At 34.3% G+C, this 10,469-nt stretch overlaps 1 long non-coding RNA gene across 1 annotated transcript; it reads left to right on the top strand.

Moving 5' to 3' along the window:
• The first annotated feature begins 426 nt into the window (after positions 1-426).
• On the top strand, positions 427-1,615 carry LOC126625294 (uncharacterized). Its single transcript, XR_007624375.1, has 2 exons — positions 427-1,291; positions 1,411-1,615. It is a non-coding gene; the product is annotated as an uncharacterized LOC126625294 (long non-coding RNA).
• Positions 1,616-10,469: the final 8,854 nt, after the last annotated feature.

Genomic DNA, 10,469 nt, shown 5'->3' with positions numbered 1-10,469 from the left:
TTTTTTTTTATTTTGTATTATTTAAACAAACAAAAAAAATTAATATTTTATTACCTATTGCTAGAGAGGAGGGTTTCAAGGGTAGAGATGCAAAAGGTAATTACTGTTCATTAATGACAGTTACTATTCATTAAAGGCAGTTACTGTTCAATAGGGTGGATTCAATAGTGGATTGTCGGGAGGGAGGGCTCTAAGGGTGGAGTTGCTCTAAAGGAGATGGATTGTCTGTCATTCTATTTTCATACTTTTCTGTTCATGGTTAAATCACGTTAACATTTTATATTAATTTTTTTAATGAAAATAATAAGACAAAAAATAAATATTGACGTGATTTAACCGTGATCTTACAAAACAGAAGAGTACGAGTAGAATATGAAAAGGGAAGCGCAGACAATACATCTCCCTCTCTAAATCCAACCATGTGGCTGTGTGTTTCTCAAGTTTTTTTTATTATCAAAGTATGGACTGGAGCATAAAAGTAAAGTAATAAATAATATTTCACCTCCACTCTTTTTCATATCACTTTCCGGATTCCTCTTCTCCTAAAATCTTCTACAGTTTTTCTCCCAACACCTCAAGCGGTTGCATGTCGTCCTCTAGATCAGCAGCCTCTCATCCGCATGTCGTCAACAATATGCATGTAGTCCTCTGCGTTTTTGTCGCTCTCTGAGTTTTAAAGTTGTTGGGATGTGAAAGGCTGAGTCCACGACAGATTTGTTTACTGGGTTCGTAAGTTGTTTTATGGGAGTTTGATTCACTCTTAAACCTGGTAAAAAGTTTCCTTGCTTCTCTCTGTCTCTTCTCTTGCTTTATCTTTTTAAATTTTTTTTTTTTTTTTTTTGGTTAGAGTTTAAAACTTTCTTTTAAAAGGCTCATTTTCTCTAAAAAATAATAATAAAAATATCAAATGAAAGGCTCTGGTAGTCTTGAATACGTGTATTGTAGTTTCTCTATGTATAAATCAAGAACAAATGATAATCTGTATCTTTGGAAACCAACCATAATTCTCAGTTCCCCTCCTCTCAGAATGCTCTCTCCCTCTCTTCCTCACGAGTAGGGCTAGATCTAATGATCTGATTTCAACGACGCCTCCGGCTACCAGATCTGGTACTGGCAACCGTGTTTGCTTGGATCTTGTTCTCTCTCTCCCTTTCGAGCTAAGCCGACGCACCTCCATGGAAGAAGATGGATGATCGACGTCAAAATGATGGATGTAAGTTGACTGTAGAGATCTGATTTCCTGCTGCCTCCCCACCTCCTTTTCGTCATGCTGTGGCCTGAACCTAATCCGGTAGGTATTTATTTGGGTATTTTTTTTATCTCAGTTTCTTTTTCTAATTCATTTTCAGATCGTTGGAATGTATGTATGTGAAGTTCTATTTCTAACCTCTCTTTTTAAATCATTTTCAGATATTCGGGATTGTTTGAGAAGACCGATGAGAATCCCACTTACAAAATTTTGTGAGCAACAAACATAAGTGTTGAAACACTGTTTGTATTTTCTATTTTTCGTTGAAGTTATTATTTTTTGTTTTCTGTGTATGTATACTTACTGTTGACTCTTTTGGTGGTATTGTTATGAAGGTGAATCTGGAAAAATCTGTTCATTATAGAATCGTTACTCGAGTTCCTGGATGGATGGGAAAGGTTGTGGAACTCCTAGGATTAAATGATTAATTTTCATCCAAAGTATGTGGTATTAATCATGGACTTCGTCAGTGGGAGATCATCGGGCTCCCTCTTTTAAAAACATAAATTGCAATTTGGACATTGATGCCAGGAATTAAATATCGGTAATATCGGAAATATCGATGGAAATATCGGGATAATATCGATATCGATAAAAATCACATGGAAACCACGGAAATTGTAAGAAAAATTTGGAAATTTTTATTGAAATTTTGGAGGATGTTTATTTAGTCAATTATCTATTAGTTTATCACAAAAAATTAGAAGGAAATGCATTGCATGATGGATTTAACATTATCAAGTTGATTTTATAGCAAGCTGACAAAACATTGTAAGTATAGAAAATATGTAGTAATTAATGAAAGAAGTTTAAACACATCATAATCATTTATATATAATGAATTAGTACAATATTTTACACTTTATACATTGCATGGTAAGATACATGAGTGACTTAGTACCACATAGAGTTCCTATGAGGTTCAAATTTTTCACTATCTTCATCATCTCTATGTGTAGAGTGAGTGTATTGTAAAGAATAGTTATCAAATGATAAATCCCAAAATAGTTTTGCATGTAATTGTTAACATGCCACCCATATGGATCCGAGATTGGTTGACTTTGTCTATAAGCAAAATCATTTGAAGATTGAGTCTCGGATTGTTTCCATGAGTCGCTCGATTATATCCCAATAGGATTGGGATATGAATGGTAGGGAAATGGTTGGTTATGAGTATAACCATAGTTACTACTTCCCAATCCAACAGAGTCATAAGTTATAGATAACGAGTCATCTTCTTGACTTGACAAAATCCCCTTGCCTGTTTCTCTATGAGTATAGTCCTTCCCTATGGCACCAATTCCTGGTCCTGCCCGCCTACTGCCATGGTTATCATCCTGTGTTGCATGCGTGAAGTTTGCCTCACCAGTGAAGGGGCTCATAAATCCGGGAGGTGGTCCAACATAGTTTCCATATCGACAACCACTACTTCCAGTTCCACTATATCCTTCATCATTCCCACCTCCGGTGGTAGGTGAGTCTGCTGATCTTGTACTAGAGTTATCATTAGTATCAGCACGATGTTGTGGTTGTGTAGGATTGGAAGAAGGTGGAATTCCAGTGTTTCTTGGTCTTGGGCGCAAAAGTTCTTCCAAAGAGTCAGCGCTGCTAGATCCCACCTCCTCCTCTAATACTCTTTCTACATTTATCCCTTCATTACGTGCTTCTTCAGCAACTCTGGGAGCTGGGTTGCCTTCATCATCATCTAAATAAAGAGGTCTAATCCATTGATAAAGTTGGTTACCCTCTGTATCATCATCTTCACCAACAATATCAAAGACATCTAGTGGGTCACCACGGTCGACATGATCTATTTCTGCTTCCTTATCTCGAATTTGAAGCTTCATGTTGTAGTAGCAATAAACTAATTTTTCCAACCTACTATAAGCCAACATATTTCTTTGCTTTGTGTGTATGAGTGCAAATGTGCTCCAATTTCTTTCACAAGCAGATGAGGAAGATGTTTGTGATAATACTTTGATTGCTAACTTTCTCACAGTTGGTGCATCGGTCCCATACATGATCCACCATTCAGCTACAATGAAAAACAATGTTGATAAGCCTAATAACTCCAACAAATTCTATTATAAACTTATAGTGAAACATGTTTACACTCACTAGGAGACATTGTTGTTCGAGCAGCAATTGATATTAGTTCTCCAAAAGTTCTTCTTGCATCTTTAAACAATGTTAGCTGAATTCAATAAATCGTGTTAGTTTAATCTAACAAAGTAATTATTATAATTTAAGTAATTGTGTACCTCATTTCCAAATTGGCCAACTGCTGGTGATGCAGGGTCTAATTTAGAGTATACATTATGTACAGCACGTATAAGGGTACCATCATCTTCAACACCGGGTCTGTATTGGTATCGAGGATTCAAATAATATGCTGTTCAAAGAAACACAAACTTTAATAAGAGAAATAATACTTATACAACTAAAGAAATGAATTGCAAATTATGACATAATTTATACCTGGTGCATGCAAATCGTTGTATAATGTTTTATACCATCGGTCTTCAATTATCTTTATGACCCACCTTGCACCATGTTTTCTTTCCAATTCATCATTCACTACACTCATCAACTCATATACTGCCCCATAGTAGGATACACTTATGTGTCAACAATCCGTAAAACCTTGTAAAGAGGTTCAAACACTTGGCACACATGTTCTGATTGAGTCCAAAAAGCATGATCAAGCACTATACTTTCCACCATACGATCTGCATTCGAGTGGCTGAAATTGTGGTTGGCCCAATCGTCACTAGTGAATAGTTGCTTCAACCCTGCTTTCTTCTTAAGTAGGTTGTCTAATGCAATATAGTTGGTGGCGAATCGAGTGGTGGCTGGACGAATAATTTCTCCTTTGCAAAATTCATGCATCTTTGCCAACAACCAACTGTGATTGTAAATATAATTTGTGATCGTTCTAGCTTTTGACCACAGTATCAACATTCTCTCTCTTCCCCATTGCCTCAAACATGAGATCAATACAATGTGCTGCACATGATGTCCAAAGCACATTATGATGTTTCATTAACTTTTTTCCAGCTTTGACAAATGCAGAACCGTTGTCGGTCACAACTTGGACAACATTATGCTCTCCCACCTCCATGATTACATTCCTCAATAATTTGTAAATATACTTGTAGTTCTTTATATGGTTTGAAGCATCAACAGACTTCAAAAAAATTGTCTTTCCCTTGGAGTATACCATGAAGTTTATGATAGACAATCTGGTCGGGCCGGTCCATCCGTCACACATGATTGTGCAACCATTAGTTTCCCACTTTGACCTCAACTTGTTAACACTCACCAATGTCTTTATACTCCATATCCAAATATTTGTTTCTTATCTCATAAGGAGTGGGAGGTTGTACTCCAACACCGGCCTATTGACATCCCACTACCATATTTTTGAAATAATGTGATGATACTTTCTCAGCAGGGACATTTTCATAGATAAAGAACTTGCTAATTAGACGCCCCATTCCTTCCTTCACATTACCTCCAGTGAAATAACTCCAAAAACTCTTTTGACGTGCTTTGGATGACTTATATAAACTTTGGGCTATTGGTGGTGTTGGTTGTGATTCTCTAAGACTGTCTCCCCGTCTCATTTGTGCTCTATTAGGAATTTTATGAAGGTATTCTCTTTCTCATGCTGACTGTTTGAAGGCACGTAATGCTTGTTTCAAACTGCGTCGTTCTTCAGGTCCCATGTCATCATCACATTTGTCCTCATCGTCATCATCATCACTATCAACCGTTTGGCCATAGACTTCTCCCCGTAGCCCAGCTCGAATATTTTCCATTCCATGTGTTATCTTTTCCTTCTGCTATTTTTTATTTTTTAATAATACACTAATGAATGCCTTCACTTCTGGGGGGGATATTATCGCATCGTTGGACATGTTTTGCTGGATCTAATCCACTAAGATGATACTTAAGTCGTGTCACTCTGCCACTCTTCATTACCCGACCACAATATTTGCAAATTGTGCCATGTTTGTTTCCGTCTATTAGGTCTCCATGTTCCCAAGCTAGATCATGTTTAGTAACTCCACTGGACATCTTAAACGTACCTATATTTATTTTTCATGAAAATTAGACAATTATTTTTTGATAAAATAAGAGAACCTAAATAATAAAGTTATTCTACAGAAGAATTAAATATGAAGTAAAGAAAATGATTGTAAAAATTTAAGTAATTATACAAATAATATGGAATAATAAAACCTAATATTAATGAATAATAATCCAATTTGATAAAAAAATAATCCTAATATAAACCATGGTGATGAATAATAATCCAATTTGATAATAATCCAATTTAATGAATAATAATCCAATTTGATAATAAAAAAAACCTAATATTAATGAATAATAATCCAATTTGATAATAAAACCTAATATTAATGAATAATAATTCAATTTGATAAAAAAATAATCCTAATATAAAACATGGTGATGAATAATAATCCAATTTGATAATAATCCAATTTAATGAATAATCCAATTTAATGAAAAATAATCCAATTTGATAAAAAAAAAAAACCTAATATTAATGAAAAATGAAAAATAATCCAATTTGATAAAAAAAAAACCTAATATTAATGAAAAATAATCCAATTTCATAATAAAACCTAATATTAATGAATAATAATCCAATTTGATAATAATCCAATTTAATGAATAATAATCCAATTTAATGAATAATAATCCAATTTGATAATAAAAAAAACCTAATATTAATGAATAATAATCCAATTTGATAATAAAACCTAATATTAATAAAATAATAAATAACATTAAACATATTAAAATTATCCTAGGGAATAATTATACAACATTACTTAATTATTTAAAAAAAATAACATGTAATTGTTAACATTACTTAATTACTTACAAAAATTAACATGCAAGTATTAATTACTTAAAAAAATTAACATACGAGTCCATACAAATTTATTTGTTGTTGTATAAATTACAATAATATAAATATAAGTTTGTAAACTTACCTTAAATATGGAACCCTTTGTGTTTAAGCTTTGGAATGGATCTGGAATGACTTTGAAAATGGTAAGGGAAGAAGAAGAAACGAAAATGCTCTGAATGCCTCTGATACTCCACCTCTGATAAGGTGAAAGAATATAACAGACAATGACACACTGTTTTGCATGTGAAAGAATATCACGGACTCACAGTGGTACACGATTTCATTATGCAAGCACTATTATTCGTTGTCCATGGTCTGAAATTGCAAAAAGTTATTTGGATCATTGGATCAGAGAGCTAGAGACAGGTTTTGAATTATTTGGATCATTGGATGCTTTTTTTTTCTCACACGCCACCACACACACAGAGAGTCAGAGAGTGAGTCACACTCACACGCCACTACACACGCACACAGAGATCGAGATTCGAGACCCCCCACACCACACACGTACACAGAGACTGAGCTCAGTCTCTCGATCCTTCCTTCTCTCTTCTGAGTTCTGAGTCTTCTCCCTTCCTTCTCTTTTCTGAGTCTTCGCCCTTCCCTTCTCCCTTCTCCAGTTCTCCCACACACACACACAAACATCATCTCTCGATCCTCATCGTCCGCGTCTTCCGCCTCGTCCGCGTCTTCCGCCTCGTCCGCGTCGTCTCCATCTCCTGTGCCGTGACCTCTACCTCAAATCGGTCATCCCCATCGGCGCCCTCTACTTCCTTTCCCTCTGCTCCTCCCTCGCCTTCCTCATTGTCGAGCCCGGACCTCCTAGACGGAAAAGAAGAAGGTTCCACCCTCCACCAAACCGAAAAATTCAAACCCACAGTTTAATATCTTATTAGCCGGTGACCCTTTACACACAAACCCAGAAAATCTCTCTTTCTCTCTTTCTCTCTCTCTCTCTCTTTAGTTTTTCCAGAAACCTCTAGCAAGGCTAGATTCAGATGCAGATGCAAGTCGCAATGCAGGTGCAGCTGTAAGTTTGATGCAGGTGCAACTCTCTCTCTCTTTCTCTTTCTAGTTTTACCAGAAACCTCTAGCAAGGCCAGATTCAGATGCAGACGTAAGTTGCGATGCAGGTCGTCGCCATCGCCGTCGGTGGTCAGATCAACTCCTAGTCCCTCACCTTCTTACCTCTTCGATTGATTCATGCATATGAATTGTGGTTGTGTTTTCAATTGCTCTGTAGCTTAGATCTTGATCTTAATCATGTTTTGCAAGGTTTTTTAGACGAAATCGGCTCGGGAATCGGCACACCCATTTCCGGCGTTCTTCTCTGATTCGCACGTATCCAAAATATTGCGATAATTTCGGAAATATCACGATATTATCGATAATATCGCGATATTTTTCCGAAAACCCATCGGATACCTATTAAAATATCGGACCCGTGAAAAACCGATAATATTGGCGAAATATCGCCGATATTATCGGCATTTTGTTCCTTGACTGATGCTAAAAGGCATATTTTACCTAACAAAATATTTAATCTTTTAAAAAACAAATAAACCAAAATATAATAATATCATATATATAAACAAATAAACCAATGTATAAATGGTGGTGTTTGTTACAATAGATTTCTATAGAGGATATTAGATCATGCAGATTTTGACACGACACGGTGATACGATACAAAAATAATGGGCTTTTGATCAACACGATAACTTATCGAGTCATTATTGGGTAATTGTTAAGAACCCATTAATAACGGATTCTTAATGGGTATACATGCTAACATTTGGGTAATCCTTCTCCACCCGTTAACAAAAAAATTATTTTGATAATTTCAAAGTTTAATTACTATAAGATTTATTATAAAATATAATAGTCATATTAATATATACAATATATTCTACATTAAATATATAGTTTTGTATTGTTATTCTATATAAGTTTTAAAAAAAAATAGTCATTATTTATTTTTATTATGAAGATTCCTTATTATCATTACTAGGATAAATTTTACTTAATATGCTGTTGTCCAAAATTAAAATAAACTAATATGGTATTTGTATAGGCAAAAACTAAGAAGACATACATACAAGTATGAAAAATGTGAAAGAATATATAAACACTCATGATTCATCATTATTCCTCTACGAGTAGATAATGGTTACACTTACATTATCGTTTAGATTTTTAAAATCCTTCAAACCTTCATGAATAATGGTTTTTATTTGAGGGAAAAATTAATAATAATTATTGTAGAAGTGTTAAAAATGTAAAAAAAAATATACAATCACTCATAGTGACAAACTTTACAACTTTCATGAAGGGGTCAGCTTCAAACTCCAACACTATAATTCATAAATCTTAAATTTATATTTAACCACCGATTGTCATTTATGCTTTATTCTTCTTACTGAATTTCATTTTTAAAATTTTCTTTTTTGAAAACATGATCATATGGCGGATGTAAGAAGATGAATGGTTCAGATCTTTGAAGATCTTTGATATCACGTTTTGATATTTACGGTTAACTGAAATATGAGTCGATGTCATATAGTTTGTAAAAACTTTATAAACATCAAGCAATATTTTCATTAACCGTAAAACTCTAAATATAATATCAACAATCCAAACCATTCATCTTCCTGCATCCTCTAATATATCAAGTTTTCAAAAAATAAAATCTAAAAAAATAAAATTTGATGAGAACAATGAAGCATAAATGTAAACAACAATCAACGGTTAAATTTTGATCTATGATTTATATGATTATAGTGGGGAATTTCGAAGTTAAGCTCTTCATGAAAATTGTAAAGCTTGTCATTATGAGCGTTTATATATTTTTTCTATATTTTTTTACACTTCTATATTAATTAAAAAACTATTAAAGACTTAAGGTAAGTGAAAATATACTTAAAAAAATGTGTTTTTATGTTTTGGATGTGACAATATGGTATGTATATACTTATTTAGTATTATGTTTTTCATTTGATTATTTATTGGTTTAAAATATATTTTCCTTAACGGCTAATGGGTGGGGTCATATTACCTGTTAATATTATCGGGTTGATTTCGGGTCTGGTCATTTTACCTGTTTATTTTAACGGGTGTTACACGACACGACCCGTTAAGATATCGGGTATGACATGAAAACGACACGAACACGGAAAACACAACACGAATGCCAGATCTAGAGGACATGGACCCTAATTTATGCTTGCCACCGAATTCAGTGTCCACTGTTTCCAATGGGCACCAATAAGATCAATGCTCTATAGCTATTTTTCTAGTAGTGCTAGCAGTTGGTATCAGAGCTAAATTAAAATCCATAAAGAATAAACATACATCATGCATGCAAAGCATATGAATAAATTGATGTTTCTTCAATTTTGATCCTTATTTTTCCGCTGCCATATTTAATGCCTGCATGCATGTATATAAGTATATATGAGAGATGCGCGATCCCGGCATAATTGTAAAAACTTCGACTATTTATAGAACTAAGTTATATGCGTAAACTTCAAAGACTGCAAACAAGTGCCATGATTACTTCATGTGCTATGCTTATATTCACAGAAACCCTAAAACTATCTACCTTATATAACTGGTGTAAGAACTATATTTTTGTTATAAATAGGCAAAATTTATAGAGAGATAACCTTTACTCGGTGAAGGAACGAAGCAGTTGCAGAGTAATATACCGACACAAGCTGTTCCAGAGGAAGTAATGTATATTATTGCTATTAGATATATTTCTCTTTTCTTTCTTCTTCTCATTCACTCATCTTTGCACAATTGAATTGCTCTATTTATAGAGCTACTTCAATGGAAAATTACAAAACATTACTATTTAGCTTATGAGTATATAGTACACATGTGATACTTTACTATACACATTACTATACACATGTGGGCAAACATACCCATCATTTACAACACTCCCCCTTGGATGCCCACATATCAACATCAGTTGCCTCATTAAAACCTTGCTTGGAAAAACCCTGTGGGAAAAAACCATAGCGAAGGAAAAAGAGTACAACTTTACCCGGATGGTGTTGAGCATGCTTAGGTTGCCTCGTTAAAACCTTGATAGGAAAAACCCAGTGGGAAAAATCCTAAGCGAAGGAAAAAGAGTACAACATGCATGTATCATGGATGCTCCCCCTGAATTGTATCTCCCCCTGATTCCGCATTTTTCAAATCTGTAAGCCGACGTAATCCGATTCCCTGTACCAACTTCTGAAATGTGCACTTTGGTAGAGATTTGGT

The sequence above is a fragment of the Malus sylvestris genome, chromosome 6 (genome assembly GCF_916048215.2).
Source record: "Malus sylvestris chromosome 6, drMalSylv7.2, whole genome shotgun sequence".
Lineage (NCBI taxonomy): Eukaryota > Viridiplantae > Streptophyta > Magnoliopsida > Rosales > Rosaceae > Malus > Malus sylvestris.
The sequence above is the reverse complement of the archived record's forward strand: the minus strand, read 5'-3'. Positions and strand labels throughout refer to the sequence as shown.